Source organism: Phyllobates terribilis, unplaced genomic scaffold, assembly GCF_046119375.1.
Source record: "Phyllobates terribilis strain yellow unplaced genomic scaffold, ASM4611937v1 Scaffold_9__5_contigs__length_417890890, whole genome shotgun sequence".
Lineage (NCBI taxonomy): Eukaryota > Metazoa > Chordata > Amphibia > Anura > Dendrobatidae > Phyllobates > Phyllobates terribilis.
In genome coordinates this window covers 86522541-86544716 of record NW_027362769.1, presented here as the reverse complement: position 1 = coordinate 86544716, position 22176 = coordinate 86522541, and positions in this window count along the sequence as shown.

Sequence of the window (22176 nt, the reverse complement as noted above, 5' to 3'; positions counted from 1 at the left end):
TAATAGGCTAAGGGGGAGTCCGTTTGAGGCATAAACAGAAAGATTTGGAGCTGGCGGACTTAGGTCGTCCATGGACCAGAACCTCTTGTAGAGGACGTCAGGCATGATGGTTACCTGAGATCCTGTGTCCAGCAGAGTGTGCGTCGGGATCCCGTCCAACACAATGGACAGGAAAGGTCTTCCTCCGACGAACCTGTTGTACCAGTCTGATGGGCCTGGGGAATTTACTCCTGGGTGTCGGCCCTCGGCCCCAGGGTTTTCTCGTTTAAAGGACAATTCTGGGCGGTGTGTCCGATCTTACGACAGCGGTAGCAGGTAAGGTCCTTCTGTGGACGGCGCTGGTCACTGGTCCTCGCAGAGGGTGGTGTTGGCCTCCTCCTCCTTCGCATCCAGGGGACATCCTCAGGGCTATCGGCTAGCAGGATTTTCCCTCCTTCCTCGGGTTCCGTCCGCAGCTGCAGAGCACTCAGCACAGCAGTCAGGGTTTTGCTCAACTGACGCACTTCAGAGCGCAGATTGTCCAGTTCTCTAGGGGACATTGCTGGAACTTTGGCTTCAGCAGCCACCGGGGAAAAGGTGGGTGTTGCAGGCACTGGGGTGGCTCCACCCAGGTAACATTGGATGGAATTTGTTTCCAGAGGCTGCAGTACTTTTATAGCCATGTCCTTAAGATTGTCAAAGGTGGCATCTGGATGATCCAGGGACCACCAACGCACAGTCCTGCTCTCCTCAGGAGACTTCAGTCCCCGGACAAACTGTTCCTTCAGCATTTTGTTCTCATTGTCTATGCTGGTTGGACTAACACTCCGTCGTTGCAGCGGGCACGCGATCCTGTTCGTGACGCCAGGAAAGGATGACTCGCCCAGGGTGAATGGGGACGACTCGGTACCTGGGCCTTTTGCCTGACCTTGGGGATGTCGCGGTGGTCGGCTCCCGGGCCCGTACTCTGGGGTCAGCTTTTAAAAAGGGATTGGTTTATTAGTTTTATTAAAGTTCGTGACGCCACCTGTGGTTTCTGGTGAGACTCACCAGCGCTGCAGCAGCCCACTGAGGCCTGTGATAAGGCAGCTTAGATGGTATCGCTCCCCACAGGTGGAGCTAGGCCTCAGGGCAGCGTAGGAGGGGGGGATTCAGGGCAGGCGAGACCCAGCCGGGTCAGAGCAAGAACAGGGACAGACACGATAGTCACTTCAGTACCTTTTACTGATGGAAATTCAGGCACGTCCCGGAGCACTGTAGGGTGAAGGGTGCATATCAGGATCCTCCCCAATGAGCGGGTGTAGGGCCTCCTGTTTCTTGCCTCTGCGTAGTAAGTTTCTGACCTGCCTGGAGATAGGCCTAACTTTGTCTCTGTCCTACGCTGGCTGACCTTGTGGTAGGGCCTTCTCTCGGAATACACGCTTCTCAGCTTGCGGGGCCTATGTGTTTCCCGCCTCTGTTACGTATCAGCACTTTAGTGATCCTGGGACCTGTAGTTCTCCAGGGATTCCGGTTATGCCTTACTGGGTCATAGAGATCCCGGTAAGCTCGGACCCGGTGTCCGGTAATTCTTCGGGTGAGCTAGCTAAGCTCTTCTGCCCCCTATGTACTAACTCTCCACTCACCTTCGGCCTACTCGGGCCCTCACTAGGCTATACACACTAACGGCAGCTTGCCGCGCTTCACCGATCTTATGGCGCCGGCACACCTAAAGCTCACTATCCTGAGCTACAACTCAACTGAGCTCGACTCTGCATTCAGACCTGTACTTGCTGAACTCTCCAGAGGAACTGCTGAATCACTGAGCTCCACTGCAGACTGACCTGTTTCTGTGTCTCACTCTGCAGGAACTGAACTGCCTGGCTCCACCTTCCCTATTTATATCCCTAACAGGCTCCCTCTGCTGGTCTGAGGTGGAAGGTGGAGATGTGTGAATGGTTATGGGGGCCTCATGTGGAGGAATCCATCAATGCACTCTTCTAGGATCTGTGATACCAAGCGCAGCTGGGCATCACACACTCAGTCATTGTACAGAATTTAGCACCTCTGTCTCTGAATCTCTCATCAGCTTGCACAGTATTACTGTGCTTAATTGTATCAGGCAATAGTGACCTACTCAATATTTTCACATTAGAATGTATCTGCAATACATTGAGAGAATATATTCTACAAGTGTAAAGTGTGGCTACACTATTTTATTATTTCTGTGGTATTACATAACAGGATATGAAACACCTTTGTACTCCGTGTGCGCACTCATGCAGAAGCAGAGCTCTCCTGTTTCCTGAGTAGCGCACATCTAAAAAGTGTTTTGAGCAATCAATGGGGTCTCAAGACCCAGGACCCAGACCCCAAACGATCTGCAGGATATTTCATGCCTTGTCATATATGATCAAATATCATCACATTTATATTGCTATGCAGTAATGCTTAGCAGGCCAACCATAACAAGTTATTTTTAGGTTTCATTATCTTCAAGAACTAAGAGGTATCCAATTCTGGAATAACATTTAGTTTCTTCAGAAATGGTGCCACACTATGTATCAGTGTAATTCTGCGAGGCAATGGGTTTAATAAAGCAAAGTGAAATGATTTATTATAAGATGGATGAAAAAAACATGAATTGTATATAAGAAAATGAATATATTCAGTAAGTTAACATTCAGGATGTGTGAATGAAAACAGAATGAAAACTAAAGAGCTTTTCCAGCAATAGGAGGAGAGCGTGGAGGTATATCTCTACTTGGGAAGCTGTCACAGTTCTGATGGGTATTGTTATAGCCACCATTTGAGGAAACCATCTTAGCAAATCCAGAATCAGTTAAGAAAGCTTAGACAAGTTGAAAAGAATATTAATAGACTTCACATAAAGACTTCACTTAAAGAGAACCAACTAGTTACCCAATAACACCTGTGGAGGGATTGGTGCATCTGGCGCCTTCATCCAGTCATCATTGGAGAGCTCGATGATGGCATCAACATGTTTGACTTGATTTTTAAGAAGGTCAATAATTGCTTCTTCTTTCCCACTGGTGAATAATAAATTTAGGCGTCTGACAAATACTGATTGTGCTGAATGGTCAGGAGTACAAATCTGGGAAGGAGTTTTACTTCTGGTGCTGGCAGACATTATGGATTCTTAGTGATTTTTAGTAATACGAAGTAAACTGATGTATGAGATTAGTGGTAGTCAGTCTGTGTAGAGGAGGCGGTGTGTTCTTCATGCTATTCGGTGTCACCGGCTCATGCTGGGATTCTATAGATAGAACTAACCATGTGATTTATCAGTTCTCAACTGTCCACAGCAGAGACTGCAGCAGCCAAAAACATTACATGGCCGTCTCTTTTTTGTACACAAATGTTTACTCCCATTGATATCAAATTCTGTCACTTCTAATACAACTACATGCATAGTTTTATCACAATTTGCTGCAGTTTTGCAATGTGGGATTTAGTTACGTGTTTTGTTTTCTTTTTATTACAAATGAAGCGTAAAATAAATGTGTTCAACCTGCAACGTGTCCAATTACCGTATTCTAAAACCAATGCAAATGGTGGTAAAGTCACATGAATGTTTCTTATGTTGTTTCATACAGTTTTAGGCTAGGGCTACATGGCAACTTTTGGCTTTGATATATGTAATGCAGCCAAAGTTTGCTGCTACATCGCAGTGCAGTACAAATGAAAGGGACCGAGAGGAACCCAGAGAATACTGCGACCACGACAAGCAAGTTGCAAAAAAATCTGCAGGTAAGACATTTTGTGACTTGCCTGTCATGGTTGAAGTGTCCTTGGAGTGGCAATGTGACCCCATTCACTTATATTGTGCTGTGATGTAGCAACGACACCTATCAATCTTTAGCCGTACAACTTGTGCCATGCCCAAAGTCTACTTGTAGCTACATCCATAACATTAAACTATATGTTTGATACAATCATGGCCTGGAATGCTGCCAATTTTTCCTGGACTATTAAAGTTGGTTATTGATTAAAAGTAATTATCAGAATCTGGCCATTCCCAAAATCCAGGAACCCTCGCTCTGCCACACATTGAGAAGAGCTGATTGGTGTTATAGCCCTACCTGGACCTTCTCTACTGCCATCTGCCTCAGGTGCTGCCGCATTCACTTCACGGGCGGTGCTGATGATACAGGTGGCAGCATTGTCCACATCACTGGATGTGACTGTGACTTGTGGTGCCTCCCAGCTACGGATGATGTCTGTGTACTGTCCAGCTGCTCAGCTGGTGTAATCAGTTCCCTGCTGTGGTCTATGGGGCAGTGCTTTTGTGCTATTCTGTTCCTGATCCAGACCCAGGTTTTGAACCCGACTTCATCTTTCTCTGTGATTTCCCCCTAATCTTGACCTTGGCTAGATTGTCTTTCCTCTGACTGATTCCCTGGTATCTGAACCTGACTATTTCCCTGATTATGGTTTTGACTCTTCATTCAGATGCCGGTTCGGTTCCTTCAATTACTGACCCAGCTAGTTTGACTACTCTTGGCTCAGGTTCACTCCTCCACTCAGCAGCTACTCCAAGGATGCAACCCAGAGGACCCCGTTTTAAGTCCAGATCCCTGTATAGTTTTTAAAGGGAGAAGGACAGGGGTCATCTTCTGGAACCTGCTGGACAGAGCGGCTAGTGCCAAGTCTGTCTGAAGTTGTTTATTTCAGCTGGTGGCCTCAGGCAGAATTTACAATTGGAAGGTGAAAAATTCAGCACCCCTGCATGATTAATGAGCCTGCATGAGCCTGGCTGTACAATATTTCCAATTGTGGTCTTCAATACTTGCACAGCTCATGTACTAGCTCACTGGCTTGAAAACAGGAGAGCCAAACATGAAATTGCCAGAAAAAGGGATAAATATGATTAACTCATTGGGGAAGAACTAGTTTTTTAGTGAAATGGTGATGGAATAAGCGTTTCTTATGAAATTGTTATGTCTGATAAGGTAAATCATATATATATATTTACCACTAAGGTTTTGTTAAGAGTTTTTGATTCGTTTAGCCTTTGACTTTGTAAAGTCCTGCTCACAAGTGGACATAAAATTTACTGAGCTATGAAAAGTATTTCTCAATATAGAAACACTGCTTCCACATTGATTTTATAATAAATTGCCCATGTACCACATCTATCAGACTGTGAGGGGTGTGTGGAGAATGTCTACTCCACTCCCCTATAGAACTGTACTGTTTGAGTAATAGTTTTTAGCAGAAAAGGCAATTATAAAATGCAGCCATTAGATGGCAGCAGAATTTTACACTTGTATTATCTTACCCTCATGGTAGTTGGGGCACATAGAGGGTTAACCTAGGAGGGGCCGTCCTTGGTGACAAGGGGGAACTTAGGGATCTCTGGGAGGTATAGTTGGCCATCTTGAGTAGTTAGTCAGTGACAGTGAATAGTGAGGGATGTGTCAGGAGGACACCAGAAAAAGTACAACAGAAGGCTGTGTGTGTGTCACCTACAGGGAGATTTTGGACAGCCTTATCTGGAAGGTGATCGGAGCAGTCTAGACAGCGAAGACAACAAGAATAGATGTACATGGAGAGGTCAATTTGGGAACTTCACCTTACGTGCTGGAACAGGACAACCTTAAAGGGAAGGTGGATCCAAGCAGGTCAGACAGTGGGTCAGAAAATGGAGTTACCCCTAGGGCTGGCGCATTCCGTGTTAATCTTCATATCCAAATCTGTGTCTATGTCTTTCACAACTGGTAAAGTGCCGTATGTAAAGAAACAACAAAAACACTGTATCACTTGTTACTCCCTATATGTGACCATTGCTGTTAGTAAAGAGGCTTTTACATTTTTAAGCTGGTCTGGTTTTCTCCTTCTGAAGACTAAAAGAGTCGGCACTCAGGATGGCGGGTCAGAAGTGAGTATGGAGGTCTGCTCCACAGAAGCACCACAGCACACACACACCCAGGGATTCTCAGAGTCCCCTATTTCTGTAGTGGGCTGGGGTGAAGAGAAAGTCACTGAAACAGACATGCCACTCGCCGATGACTACCACCCAGCCCCCCGTTACAAGCCCACTTTCATCATTCAAACTATTTACATTAGAATGATGTCTTAATAGCAACAGCAATTATATGACAGTGTGTGTTCCCGTATCACTTTTATTTTTGGCTTTGTACACTCATGCATTACTCTTCTAAAAAGCTACCAAATAAGTTATGTTACTGAAGAAACTATTTGTGCAGGTCACTTCTGGTGTCACTGAAGTGTTCCTATAATTCTGTGATGACAGCAATAACAGGGTTGAGGTTTCCAATAAATTGATGTTTATTTTTGCACGCACCTGGCTCTTTGTACTTTTGCTGTTACCTATTTCCCACTCCTCCCTCATTAGTATGGCTGACAGAGGAGGCGGGGAGGGTCCTCCTATCTGTTGCCCAATTACAGGGAAAAGGACACTGAACAATGAGGATACATCTGTACCCATACATCATTGTGCCTGTCCTTCCTGTGCCCGTCCTTCCTGTGCCCATGGCTGGAGGGAGGTAAGGTGCAGCACCATGTAATCATAGTAGTCCTGCATTCAGGGCCGGCTCCAGGTTTTTCTGGGCCCCGGGCGAAAGAGTCTCAGTGGGCCCCTTTAACACATACCATGATTCATGATGCAGAGATACGGCGGAGAAATATATATATATAGTACAATGCAAAGATTTCACTTCTTACATTACATGAGTGATATCTATTGTAAATTCCACAATAGCTCAGAAACCGGTGAATCGCTCCACACAGAATACTGTCCCCCATATAACGCTTCATACAGAATACTGGCCCCCATATAAGGCCCCATACGGAATACTGGCCCCCATATAAGGCCCCATACGGAATACTGGCCCCCATATAAGGCCCCATATGGAATACTGGCCCCCATATAAGGCCCCATACGGAATACTGGCCCCCATATAAGGCCCCATAAGGAATACTGGCCCCCATATAAGGCTCCATAAGGAATACTGGCCCCCATATAAGGCTCCATGCGGAATACTGGCCCCCATATAAGGCTCCATGCGGAATACTGGCCCCCATATAAGGCTCCATACGGAATACTGGCCCCCATATAAGGCTCCATACGGAATACTGGCCCCCATATAAGGCTCCGTACAGAATACTGGTCCCCATATAACGCTCCATACAGGATACTGGTCCCCTTAAAAAGCTCCATACAGGATACTGGCCCCCATATAACGCTCCATACAGGATACTGGTCCCCTTATAAAACTCCATAAAGGATACTGGCCCCCATATAACGCTCCATACAGGATACTGGTCCCCTTATAAAACTCCATACAGGATACTGGCCCCCATATAACGCTCCATACAGGATACCGGTCCCCTTTTAACGCTCCATACAGGATACTGGCCCCCATATAATGCTCCATGCAGGCTGTTACCCCCCACATAATGCCCCCCCCCTTATAATGCACTATGCAGGCTGTTCCCCACCTTATAATGCCTCATGCAGGATGCCCCCCCCCTCTCTTTATAATGCTCCATGGAGGATGCCACCACCACCACCCCCCTTCTCTTTATAATGCCCCATGCCTCCATACATTAAAAAAAAAAAATCAAATACTCACCTCCCTTCTCCTCACCTGCTACCTGCTGCCTGCTGCTCGGGTCCGAACTCCAGCGTTGTCAGCGTCTTCCCGCTCAGCGCTCCCTGTGACAGCTCAGGGGAGGGCGCGGTGTAAAGACGTCACCGCGCCCTCTGACCTGAGACGTCACAGGGAGCGCAGAGCAGGAAGACAGCTGATCTGCGGAGGCACGGGGAGAGGTAAGTATCCGGTTGCCGGGGCCCTGAGCAAGCGGCGGAGAAGGGCGGGCGCTGACACCACTCTCCTCCGCCCATAGCCCAGCGGGGTGCGCGACCGCCAGTGGGCCCCCCTGCCTGCTCAGGGCCCCGGCATTTGCCCGGGTGCGCCAGGTGCTGACGCCGGCCCTGCCTGCATTGCTTACCACCTATCAATCAAGAAAAGGATCGTCTACTGAACCACTATCCCGTCCAGACCATGGTTTACTTAGCCTCAATGTACAAACTGGTAACTTGGAAAAGCATCGTAAACTTGTCACTGTAATCTCATAATAAAGAGTGGGTTAAAGAATAAACATAATGAATAGAGGGACATTGCAGTCATCCAGTAACCATTGTTTCATAGGGATTTGTGTTGAGGAATTTTCTACTATTGTATTATATTTATAAGCAACATAGTGAATAATGAAAGTGCCAAGGACTGCAAAGGGTTAAGAAATGAGTAGGATGAATTAGAAGCTTTGCAGCTCAAAACAGCTTCCTCTTATCTGAGAAAACTTTCTACAAGATATTGGAGTGTGTCTGTGGGAATTTTTGCTCATTAGTCCAGTAGAGCATTTCTTAGGTCATATACTGATTTAGCATCAGCTCATATATCCATTATAGTTCATCCCAAAAAATGGGGTTAAGGTTAGGGCTCTGTTATGTTCTTCCAGACCAAACTCCCTCTACCATGCCTTTTTGAACTTTGCTTTCTGCTCTGGGGCACAGTCATGCTGGAACAGAAAAGAGCCTTCCCCAAACTGTTCCCACAAAGTTGGAAACTACAATTGTCCAAAATTTCTTGTATGCTGAAGCATTAAGATTTCCTTTCAATGGATCTAAGAGACCTGAAAAACAAGCCCATAACATTATCCATCCTCTACCAAACTTTACAGTTGGCACAATGTAGTTAGGCAGGTAATATTCTCCTGGAATTTGCCCCAGAATTGGCCTTCAGACTGCCAAATAAAGAATATTTATTCATAGCTACATAGGTTGAAAAAAAACCCAGTTATTATATTATTCTTTGCAATATATTTTTGCAGGTCATATCATCCCTTCAGAGAACATGTTTCCACTGTTCCAAGACCGTGGTGGCTGCTTTACATCACTCCATCCATCACTTGGCATTGTCCTTGGTGATGCAGTAGTGTTCAAAATAATAGCAGTGTGTTCAAAAACATTAGTTAAGCACAAAATCTTTATACTAGTTTTTATTTCCATGCATTGGGACCTTTGCACACTGTTTTCTAATGCAAAACATGAAGAAAAATGTATATAATTTTGAACTACTTTACAGGAAATAACAAAAAATGAACATTGGGCTGTTCTAAAAAATAGTAGCGTCTGCATTTGTCTTTACAAACTCACAATATGTCCTCTCTTTTTTTTTGAGGAATTAGCATTCCTGTGAACCACTAACCTAATATTTAGTTGTATACCCACAGTTTTTTAGAACTGCTTCACATCTATGTTGCATAGAGTTAACCAACTTCTGGAACCTGTCAACTGTTATTCCAGCCCAGGATGCATCCCACAATTTTTTGGCATTTGTTGGCTTTGCCTGAGAAACTGCATTTTTGATGTCACCCACAAGTGTTCTATGGGATTAAGGTTCAGGGATTGGGCTGGCCACTCCATAACCTCGATTTTGTTGGACTGGAATCAAGATTTTGCTCCTTTACTGGTGTGTTTAGGGTCATTGTCTTCTTGAAACACCGATTTCAAGGGCATACCTCTTCAACGTAAGGCAACGTGATCTCATCAAGTATTTTAATATATGCAAACCGGTCCATGATCCCTGGTATGCGGTAAATAGGTCCGGCACCATAGTAAGAGAAACATACCCTTATCATGATGCTTGCACGACCATGCTTCACTGTCTTCAGAGTGTACTGTGGCTTGAATGCAGAATTTGGGGGTCGTCTGACAACCTGTCTGCGGCTCTTGGACCCAAAAAGAATAATTTTACTTTCATCAGTCCACAAAATTTTTATCCATTTCACTTTAGGCCAGTTGATGTGTTCTTTTGCAAATTGTATCTTCTTCAGTACATGTCTTCAGTGGGACTTTGCGGGGACTTCTTGCTAAGAGATTAGCTTCACACAGGCATCTTCTAACTGTAACAGTACTCACAGGTAACTTGAGACTGTCTTTGATCATCCTGGAGCTGATCACTGGCTGAGCCTTTGCCATTCTGACTATTCTTCGATCCATTCGAATGGTAGTCTTCCGTTTTCTCCCACGTCTCTCTGGTTTTGCTTTCCATTTTAAAGCATTGGAGATCATTTTAGCTAAACAGCCTATCATTGTCTGTAGTTCTTTATACGTTTTACCCTGTCCAATCAACTTTTTAATCAAAGTAAGTACGCTGTTCTTCTGAACAATGTCTCGAACGACTCGTATTTCTCAGGCTTTCAAGGAGAAATGCATGTACAACATGTGCTGGCTTCACCCTTAAATGAGGCCCACCTGATTCACACCTGTTTCTTCACAGAATGATTGACCTCACTAATTGAACTCCACACTATTATATTGAACACACCTCCTTTCAAATAATTATTCAAATACGTAGACTCAAAAACATCCAGATCATGAATGCCGAGTCTGTTGGTTTACTTAGAATCTACTGCACCAACTGGGAAATTGTTGGACATGTGGTAATATAATTTATACCAAAAACAGTGATTAATCTGGTTAGTCATATTGGACTGTTATTATTTTGAACAGTACTGTATAAGGCTTGCCTGAAACTGCTCAGCCATGCATACCCATGCCATGGACCTCCTGGTGCACAGTTTTTGTGCAGATGTTATTTCCAGAATCGGCAGTTATGGAGTCAGCATAGCATTGGTGACTTTTATTCACTACTAAATGACCCCGCTCCAAATATTTACATTTTTTTACATTTTGTGGCCTAGTTATTGTGGTTCCTAAATGCTTCCACTGCATTGCAAGGGGCTGGATTTTATATACCAGTGGCAATGGGACTGAAAGAAAAAGACATGTGTCCCTATGCTTTTTTCCATGTAGTGTAGTTATACTGTACATAGGTTGTCATTAAGATGAGATGCACAATTTATGTATTAGAATCATAGAATGTTAGAGTTGGAAAGGAACATAGCAAAAAGGCGATGGAATTTACCAGCCAAGATCTCAAGGAAATGCGCAAAAAGGATGCAGCAGATCCCCTTACTAGAAGGAGGTAACAAAGGTGCAGAATACTGATGAACAACCACTCTCAACCTCTCAATCCATTGAGGGGGTGATTGCCTAGCATTAGAACTGCACACACATGAAGCTTGCAATAGGGCGCAAGTCACACACATGTAGCACAGTGCCCAGCTAATAGCCTATTACACGCCACTACTATTCGATTAGATGGGCTGCCCGGCACCCTATCAGTGCATCACAGAGGTGCAAGCCCTTAATTTACAAGGTCACCATTGATGGGCCTGGCTGCACCCTGTATTTTGGGAATTTTGAAAGTTCCTTTTATTGCTTTGCCTGTTTTCAGCATTTCATGGTAAAACAGATATCTGTAATGATGGAGCCAGTCTCTGAATCATGGTGTCCATGGTTCGGGCAGCATGAATCACCTGACAAATTCCCTTTAACTTGTTTTCTTTTTTTTATCCTATGAAGAAATTTATCTGTCTACGCAGTATATTGTGTCTGTTCATATAAATATGCAGTGGTTGCAGTACCACTGGTATGCCCAAAAGATTTTTCGAGGGACAGATGAGAGCCCTTTGTGGTCTTATGCTATCTCCATAATCATGCCAGTTCCGGTGACGTTGACTAAATATGACTGTGGCATCTAAGGGGTTAAACAGCCACTATAGGGGGGAAGCACTGGCAAGTGGATGGTGCAAACACAGCTCATGTAACTAAACCATTACTGCACCATAATAGCAGAGAAGTTTTGTGGTGAGGGAAACTACAGAAGTCCTGTAGTTAACTCTATGTGCCCGATTTTTCAAAGCTTTTACGCCAGAATTCTGGCATAAAAAGCTTTGAAAAGTCACAAAATTGTGGCGCAATGCGAGGCTACATTTACATTTTGCCACTTTTGCCATTCTCTTTTGGAGATTAACATAGTCATGCTGTGAGCTCCTGAGCCCAAACTGTGAAGGAGAGGAATTGTGTGCTACCAGGACATAGTTAAGAAGATCATTAAAAGTACAGGAGTCACCTTATTGAAAGTCTTAGCTAAACATATTGTGACAAATTCACTGGCAAAGTACTGGAGGGGAGATATGTAGCACTGAGATTATTAGCTTCAGTAATAGAAACATAGAAAAAATGTTCCAGAACACGAAGTGTAGAGAGGAATTAATCAGCCATGTTTAGTGCTAGGGTGATTATACACCTGTAGAGAGGGAGGAGGTCAGAGGATAAATTCCCAGCCTTTTAGAGCATTTGGTGTGGGGTGGGTCTGGAGGTGAAAGCTCTGGAGCTGTATTGCCATATGAAGGAAAGCTAAACCTTGGGTTGTTTGTTCCTGAAGTGAGTGGTTACCCGTAGCAATAAGGACTGTGCCATACGTTATGTTTTTCCTGTTAGGCCGGGAAGGCTGAGTTTGTTTTGCTAACGTTGCCGTAGTTTATGCTGTATTCTTAATAAACTACAGAAGATTTAAAGAGACAGTGTTCCTGTGTCTACCTCTATATGCAGACGAGTGAAACGATCAACCACAATATATTTGTTAGTAAGGCCGGGGTCACACAAATGTATGTTCTCTCATGTGAGAGAATGGGGCCAATTATGCTAATGACACTCGGCTCAAACTCTGTCAGAGTTCAAACCGAGTGTCATCTTAGTGTGATACGATTCTCTCTCATGTGAGAATCGGATGGACAGGTGTGGAGAAGATTAATAACTTGATTTCTAAATCTCCTCCATTGTCTGTGTCCGCGGATGTTGGACTGCACTCGGATGACATCCGAGCACAGTCCAATGTTTCACACACACCCATAAACTTGACTGGGTGCATGTGATCCGAATTCTGGAGCCACCCGCAGCATGCTGCAATTTTTTTCTCATGACGAATTGGCATGAGAGAAAAATGGCAGATCTGCACTGCTCCATAGTATGACATTGATCCGTGTGCTATCTGATAAAACATCGGATAGCACTCGGCAGTGTTATACGCTCATGTGAGCCATCCCTTAGTTGTAGTATAACCTTGGTCCAGGGTTCTTAAACTGATTGCCTTTCTCGGGGTCAAGAAGGATTTTTTTCCCTGTGGCACAAATTAGTCAAATGTGTCCAGTGGTGTTAGTCTGACTCCAGTACCTAAGAGTAGCATAGCAAGGAAAGGAGGGAATGTGCTGCTGTGGATGCGAATTAGGCAAACTGGCCAGTAAACGACCGTGTTGTATATAGCCGATCGGCAGTCATTTAACGTCCTGGATTAGCTTGTCTAAATTGGCCATTAGCCAACAGGTAACGGGTGCCCATGCCACCATGATGAAAACCATCATCAGTACTATGACATTGTCTTCTTTGACTACTGGCAGGAGCCACATATCTACATTTCACTTCATGGCTGCAGCTGAGTAAACATTGCCAGGGAAAAGGGTAGGATTGGCACAGGAGGATAGGTAAGCCGACTCTTACTTATTGCATGATTTTATTCGATTAGCAACAGCTGCTTGTAAAAGACGTAATTGGAAAACTTTAATATGCATAAAAATGGCTAAACCTAAAGAAAGCTGCCTTTAGAAAAAAAATGTCAGGAACCCTGCAAAAAGCATGAAAATGCATTTTTTTAACTCAAACACATTGCCACAGTGTTTTTGCTGAAAAAGAAAAAAACAATTAGAAATATTAGCACAAAATATAGCATAAGCTAGAATTGGGTTGGTTGGTATGGGAAACGGCTACATTTTTATTAATAGTTATATAAATGATACTTATTTCTATTATAATGGTGAACTGTTGTATAAGGGAGGAAATTGCTGTATTCAGGCATAAAATTTCAGGTGGTCCTAATCTGTCACAGAAATAATAAGGTCCTTTATATTTTTCAGTCAAAATAAACATTTTACTTTTGGGAACTTTGTCTTAATCACATTGCTCCTCACAGCCTTGATCTTAACTAACGTGCTCTGCCATATTATTAATACTTATTATCAATATTAATATCAGGAGATGTCACTCATGGTCATACATGTGACATGATCTGATACAGGAGGACATTGTTACCTCACAGCATGATGTCACAATGACTGTGGATCTATATAAGCTGGTGCTGAGTGGTCACCTGCTCATTTCAGAAGATGAAGACGAGGAGAATGCAACTTCAGGAATTGAAGGTACAGATTGTCATCTCAAGAGGTGAAGACAGAGATTGGCATATCCAGGATTGAGGACTCATTCACCTTAGAAGGTGAAGACAAGACGAGCAGAAGATCCAGGATTGAGGACTCGGATGGTTATCTCAAACAGTGAAGAGGAGAAGAGCGGAGGATCCAGGATTGAGGATTCGGATGGTTATCTCAAAAAGTGATGGCAAGGAGAGCGGAGGATCCAGGATCAAGGATACAGGTAAATTAGGAACTTTAAAGGTTTCTCAGTCAGTCAACCTTGTGCCAGCATGTACGCACACGTTCCAAATCTCCTGATTGTGGCTGTAAAGTACTACATTGCTTCAGTCTTTGCCGTCAGAATCTCTAGACTTGGGGGATGAAAGTTCTATGTGAGGTCACAAGACAGAATGTTGGGCACAGAGAGTTCCATGCAGCAAACATGGGGACATCCCTGCGGCTATCAGAGATGTAAGCACAAAGATGGCACCTGGGATGGAGACACAAGAGTGGGAATTCAGTCAGTGACTCTTCAATTAGTAACTGTGGTTGGCACAGATTGTTGATGGTTCTGTTACTTATTTTAAAATTTTGTGGGCAAAAAAATCTACCATTATTCCACCACATGGGAGAGGGGTTTATATTCATACATATGGGGACATATTGCATAGAGTACCATTTACTATATTTTTTTTTTAGCAAATTGCAACATTTCATTGTTGCAAATACCTACGCCAAATTTCTCATTGTTTTAAGCCATTTATTACATTTTTTTTTAAAAACATAGTAACATAGTTTGTAAAGCCGAATAAAGACTAGCGTCCATCAAGTTCGACCTGTTATTTCTGTGATTGCTAAAGTTGATCCAGAGGAGGGCAAAAATCCCAAATGATTTAGCCAATCTTCACCTGAGGAAAAATTCCCTCCCGACTCTGAAACCAGCAGTCAGAATAAATCCCTGTATCAACCTACTATTTTATTTTATTTTTAAGTGTACGCTGAAATCTGCCTGGTATCTAGAAATGCATCCAGTCCCCGCTTGAACTGGTGTAGTGAATCCGACATTACCGTCTCCTCACTCAGTGAATTCCATATTCTCACTGCTCTTACCGTAAAGAACCCCTTCCTATGCTGGTGCTGAAACCTTTTCTCTTCCAGTCTTAGTGAATGCCCTCTTGTTACCGTAATATCCCTCCTTTTGAACAAATCCCGGGCAAGATCTCTATACTGTCCCCTAACATATTTGTACACATTTATTATGTCCCCCCTCAACCTTCTCTTTTCCAGGCTGAATAGTCCTAGTTTTGCCAACCTCTCTGGGTATTGCAGTCCCTCCATTCCCTTTATTAATTTTGTTGCCCTCCTTTATACCTTTTCAAGCTCATTTATATCCTTTCTATATATTGGGGCCCATAACTGAGCACAGTATTCCAAGTGTGGTCTGACCAGTGCTTTGTACAGTGGAAGAACAATGTTCTCATCCTTTGCAGCTATACCTCTTCTGATACATCCCATTACCCTGTTTGCCCTTACAGCAGCGGCCTGACTTTGGGCACTCCAATTTAGTTTGCTATCAATCAAGATGCCCAAGTCCTTCTCCATCTCTGAATTCCCCAATGATTTCCCATTCAGTGAGTACTGGTGACTTCCATTTTTCCTTCCCATATGTATGACCTTACATTTCTCCTCGTTAAACCTCATTTGCCATTTAATGCTCTACCTACCCAGCTTATCCAAATCCCTCTGTAGGTCTGCACTGTCCTCTTTTGAATTAATTGTTTTACATAACTTTGTGTCATCTGCAAATATTGATATTTTACTATTTATCCCGTTGACTATGTCGTTAATAAAGATATTAAATAACATTGGGCCTAGTACAAACCCCTGTGGTACCCCACTAGTGACGCTTACCCAATCTGAGTATATTCCATTTATAACCACCCTCTGCCTTCTATCCCTTAGCCAGTTTGCTACCCACTTGCAGACATTTTCCCCCAGCCCCATCATTCTCATTTTGTATACCAACCTATTATGTGGCACGCTATCGAACGCTTTTGAGAAGTCGAGATACACGACATCCACTGGTTCCCCCTGATCTACTCGAGAGCTAACCTCCTCGTAGAAGTCAATCAGGTTTGTTTGGCAGGAGCGATTCCTCATGAATCCATGTTGGTTCGGGATTAAAAGATTATTAGCATCAAGATGCTCCGTAATTGCCTCTTTAATGAAGCTTTCAAAAATTTTGCCCACAACGGACGTCAGACTCACCGGCCGATAGTTTCCGGCGTCACTTTTCGCTCCCTTTTTGAATATTGGCACTACATTCGCCTGTCGCCAATCAAGTGGCACAGACCCAGTCTCAACAGAGTCCTTAAATATAAGATATAACGGTCTGTCTATCACATTACTTAGTTCCCTTAGTACCCGTGGGTGTATGCCATCAGGTCCTGGTGATTTGTTTATTTTAATGTTACTGAGGCGTTTCTGTACCCCAGCTTGGGTTAGATTTGTCATACTTAGTGGAGGATTAAGCTTGTCACTTCTCATTTCTCCTGTTAGTTATATTTCCTTTGTGAAAGTTGTCGAAAAAAAAATTATTTAATAGATTAGCTTTATCCTCATCTTTCTCTATGATTTTGCCTTCCTCACTTTTTATCGGTCCAATATTATCCGATTTAATCCTTTTACTATTTATATACGTAAAGAGCAGTTTGGGATTTGATCTACTTTCCCTAGCAATACGTCTCTCTGTTTCCTCCTTCGCTATTTTTATTTGTTTTTTACAGGTTCTCGTTTTTTCCTTGTAACACATTAGTGCCTCCTTACTGTTTTCCTGTTTTAATCTCTTGAATGCCTCTTTTTTGCTATTTAACGCCCCTTTTACGTTCTTGTTCAACCATATTGGTTTCCTCTTATTTCGGGCCCTTTTATTCCCATACGGTATATACCTCTCGCACTGAGTATTCAGAATTCTTTTGAAGGTTTCCCATTTACTATTCGTATTCCTTTGATTAAGTACTTTGTCCCAGTCAATAAGTTGAAGGTTTTCTATCAGCTGATCAAACTTCGCCCTCCTAAAGTTTAATGTTTTTGTTGTTCCCTTATTGATAACCCCTCTGAAGGGCATTTTGAAGTCGATAATATTATGGTCGCTATTACCTAGGTGCCCCCCTATCTGTACCTCAGTTATTCTATCAGGCCTATTAGTCAATATTAAGTCCAACACGGCCTTCCCTCTCGTTGGTTCCTGCACTAGTTGGGAGAGATAATTATCCTTAATATTTGTCAAGAACCTTTTTCCTTTCTGAGATCTACAGGTTTCTGTTTCCCAGTCAATATCCAGGTAGTTGAAATCCCCCATTACAATCACTTCATTATGTTTTGCTACTTTGTCTATTTGTCCTAATAGCAGATTCTCATTCTCCTCTGTTATATTTGGTGGCTTATAGCAGACCCCCAGTAATATTTTATTATTATTTTTTGCCCCCTCTAACTCTACCCACATGGACTCGACCCCCTCTTCTCCCTCTCCTATATCTTCCCTTAGTCTGGGCTTTAGACATGACTTTACATATAAGCAGACTCCTCCACCTTTCCCCTGTTTCCGGTCGTTTCTAAATAAACTATAATCTAATAAATTTACCGCCCAGTCGTAGCTATCATCTAGCCAAGTCTCTGTTATACCTACGATGTCATACCTCTCCTCCGATATAAGCGCCCAATTCCAAAACTTAAAAATGAGAAAAGGGGACATAGTTAACTCTTTGGCATGAAGTACAACATATTTATGACTGTAATTCTACATAAAGGTAACATATTCTAGGTAAATAATAGCTGTCTTAAAAAATATGGAATAAATACATTTTTAACATAAATAAAAAACAGCAGTTTTCTAAAAAACTATTTTTTACTTGACTTGTGAAATTTGACACATTGATTTAATCTAACACTGGGAAATGTACTACCATGCTTAAAAATTCGCCCCAAATGTATCATTAAGATGCAACATTTACAAAATATAGAGTGGTGGAGAAAACTAAAAATTTGGAGCAAATTACAACATTTTTTTTTTATCACTGGGGCAATTACATATACCTTGGAATGTTGGAACGTATGTATTGTACTATGTACGTACAGTAATTGTAATATGGAAAATTAGGATATGGGGAATTGTTATACATTATATGTTCTCACATATGTGCACTTAAAGGGGGCACATATTAACACAAACTAGCAGAATTAATCTTTAATTTTTACATTAGTCTTCAGATTTTTAAGCCTTTTCCTGACATTTATTATTTTTTTCTTTCCAGGGAGTATACCTGTATCCAAGAAGGAAGACTGAAGAATCTAAAAAGGACCATGATATTGTTTAATGTTAGTCATATAATCTGTCTGTATGTTATATTTGATGGCTTATGTATCATCACAGACTGGTTATACAGATCAAAATCTGGAATCTGTTTTATGGAGCTCTGTTACAGCCATTTCTCTGTTTTACTGCATGGAAAGTTGACATCCTCTGTCCTTGTCACATGTATAAGGAATCTCTATCCATCCGCATGTTCAGCAGTATGCTCACTTATGGCATCCGGGTATTGCAACGATAGAATCTGGATCCTGATTGGTCTACATACAAGTTGATGGTTTCTATGTGCCCTTTAAACTAGATGCCTTGCTCTGAAAGGGGCAATAGCGAATGCTATTTCTGGTCTCCAAACACAACAGGCCTAAATACGCCCATACCACAAAATCTGACGTTGAGTCCAAAATAGAAGGGAAGATGCTCAACTGTGACCTAGTAAGAAGTAGAACGATAAGATGTCAACCAATGAATTGAATTGTGATTGGATTCAATAGTGTCAGAAATGGCTTACAGAATTGTCAGATCTACAGACCACCAGCCTAATTCCAGTTCTTCTGTCGGCCAGTAGATTGATGCCACATAAGGGATCTGATATGATATAACTGTCCTATGTCTGTAACCTATGAGTTAATGTTTGTTAACACTTTTTACAATGGAGATGAACATAGTCACGCTGTGATCTCCTGAGTCCAAACTGTGAAGGAGAGGCATCGCGTGCTACCAGGACATAGTAAAGAAGGAGAACGATAAGATGTCAACCAATGAATTGAATTGTGATTGGATTAATTTGTGTCAGAAATGGCTTACAAAATTGTCAGAGCTACAGACCACCAGCCTAATTCCAGTCCTTCTCTTGGCCAGTAGATTGATGCCACATAAGGGATCTCATATGATATAACTGTCCTATGTTTGTAACCTATGAGTTAATGTTTGTTCACACTTTTTACAATGGAGATGAACATAGTCACGCTGTGAACTCCTGAGTCCAAACTGTGAAGGAGAGGTACGGCGTGCTACCAGGACATAGTAAAGATCTAGTATCAGGATAGGAGTGACCATATGTTATATTTGATGGCTTATGTATCATCACACACTGGTTATACAGATCAAAATCTGGAATCTGGTTTATGGAGCTTTGTTACAGCCATTCCTTTGTTCAGCAATATGTTGACTTATGGCATCCGGGCATTGCACCAATAGAAACTGGACCTTGATTGGTCTACATACAAGTTGATGGTTTCTATGTGCCCTTTAAACTAGATGCCTTGCTCTGAAAGGGGCGATAGCGAATGCTATTTCTGGTCTCCAAACAACAGGCTTAAATACGCCCATACCATGAAATCTGACGTTGAGTCCAAAATGGAAGGGAAGATGCTCAACTGTGACCTAGTAAGAAGGAGAACGATAAGATGTCAACCAATGAATTGAATTGTGATTGGATTCAATTGTGTCAGAAATGGCTTACAAAATCGTCAGAGCTACAGACCACCAGCCTAATTCCAGTTCTTCTCTTGGCCAGTAGCCACATGAGGGATCTGATATAATATAACTGTCCTATGTCTGTAACCTATGAGTTAATAATTGTTCACACTTTTTACAATTAAGATGAACATAGTCACGCTGTGAGCTCCTGAATCCAAACTGTGGAGAGGCACGGCGTGCTACCAGGACATAGTAAAGATCTAGTATCAGGACAGCAGTGAATGTTATAGCTGTAAATATATTTCTGTTCGTTAGTTGTAGTATGGCCTTGGTCCAGGGTTCTTGAACTGATCGCTTTTTCTCGGGGTCAAGAAGGAATTTTTTTCCTGTGGCACAAATTGGCTGAACGTGTCCAGGTTTTTTGCCTTCTTCTGGATCAATGGTTTTAGGTATAGGTACGGATAATATTAAATAAAGAATGTAAAAATCAATGTTCCGTCTCCTCCTCTTTTTTTTATATTATATAGCACTCAGGTAATTTCATACATTAGTTTTCTAGTTTAGGACTTATGGCTGCCACAGTAAAGCAAACCGAAATGCTGTACAAGGGTTGTAATTATGTGTCTGATGGAGAGGTGGCCATGTGTACACATGTGGTTTAGCTTTTTCTGTACCTTCCATAGCTGCAAATAGAAAGTAAATCTCTCTACCTGGTGGCTTAGCTGCGGGTCCCAAAGATGGGTACTTCCATCATTTAGACATTTAAGTCATACCAGTAGATAACCGGTCCCAGGACGGTGACTGTAATAGAAAATGCACATACTCAAGGACAAGAACTGCAGTCTATATTTCCACGAAAATTACTTAGTGTAATTAAAAATAATACTTGTAATGCAAAGGCATCAGCTACCATAAGGCTTCTCGCCTCTCTGTGTAACTTTTCCTAATTTCTTCACAGAAAAACAGGTGGGAAGAGGCCCACCACGCTCCATGGATCAAAGATTGTTTAGGCGATAACTCACGCCTCCCATGTAGTCTGACTCCTCCCCTTTCTTATCAGTGTCTTCCTCCACAATCCGCCCATCACATGACTTTGTTTAAAAAGCGCCCGGACCCGTATACAGTCATAGTGCTGATCTGTTGTGTGTAAAAACACAGTTGCCGGCCTGCCTCCACATTGCAAAACATTTATTGTAGCAGGAGCCGCTCTCTGCTGGTTTTGCACCGCCCACATCCCGCTATACATTCCTGTACAGCGCTTCTATGTGGGCGCTGAGTGCAGCAGGAGCAGTGTAGTCCAGTATGGCAGTAGTCGCTTTCTGCTACAATGCTGAGTGCAAGGAACATTGCAGTGCGATTGGATGTTGCAGCTTTCTTCTCCACACTATATTCCAATGCTTCGATGTATGAGCTGAATATCTTTGGACCTGCTGCGCACAGGAGCCACTGATCCGAGAGGTGAATGTACACCACCAGCTCTGTGCTTGGCAGCAGGAACCACTTAGCACAGGAGCATGGACCTCATGTGGTTGCTAGCACCCATATTACACTGCACATTCCTGCCAGGGCTTCAATGTGGGTGGTGAATGTAGTAGGAAATGGCGTGCACAGAAACTGGTGGACATGATCCTACCCTCCCCGGCATGATACCACCTAAAATCAAGATGTGCATCCCTGTACAGCGCTTCAATGTTAACATGAAAGCAATATGAGTGGGTGGTCACCGGTTAGTCAAGAAGAAGTGACTTGGCCAAATACACAGGTTAGTGTAGTGGAAGCCGCTCTCTTTTACACTGCTGAGTGGAGGGCACAGTGGAGTGAGTCTTGGAAGAGATGGCTTCCTTCTCTCCTCCCACTTGGTACCATCCACTTTATGATGGACATTCTTGTACAGCGCTTCTATATAGGCGCTGACTGTGAGTGCAGCAGGAGCCGCTCTCAGCTACACTGGTGAGTAGGTGGCACGGCATCATTCTTCCTCAACCCCCTCACCCCCATCCGGTGAGTGCGGCCACAGTTTCCTCTACAGTGCAAACAATCAGGAGTCAAGACCCCGTATATTGGCCCACATATATAAATGTCTTGTCATGTGGTCATCCAACCATATTGTAGTGTTATTTCGGTTATAAACTGACCCAGGACATGCTAAGGCATATAGGTAGATAGACGATTGCCTTCATGCATGAGTAATGCCATACATTCTGAAACCATTGGCATGGGGCACCATGAGAGTTTGTCTTAACTAGAGGCATAGGATTCACAGTTGTTTTATGTAGTGATGACAT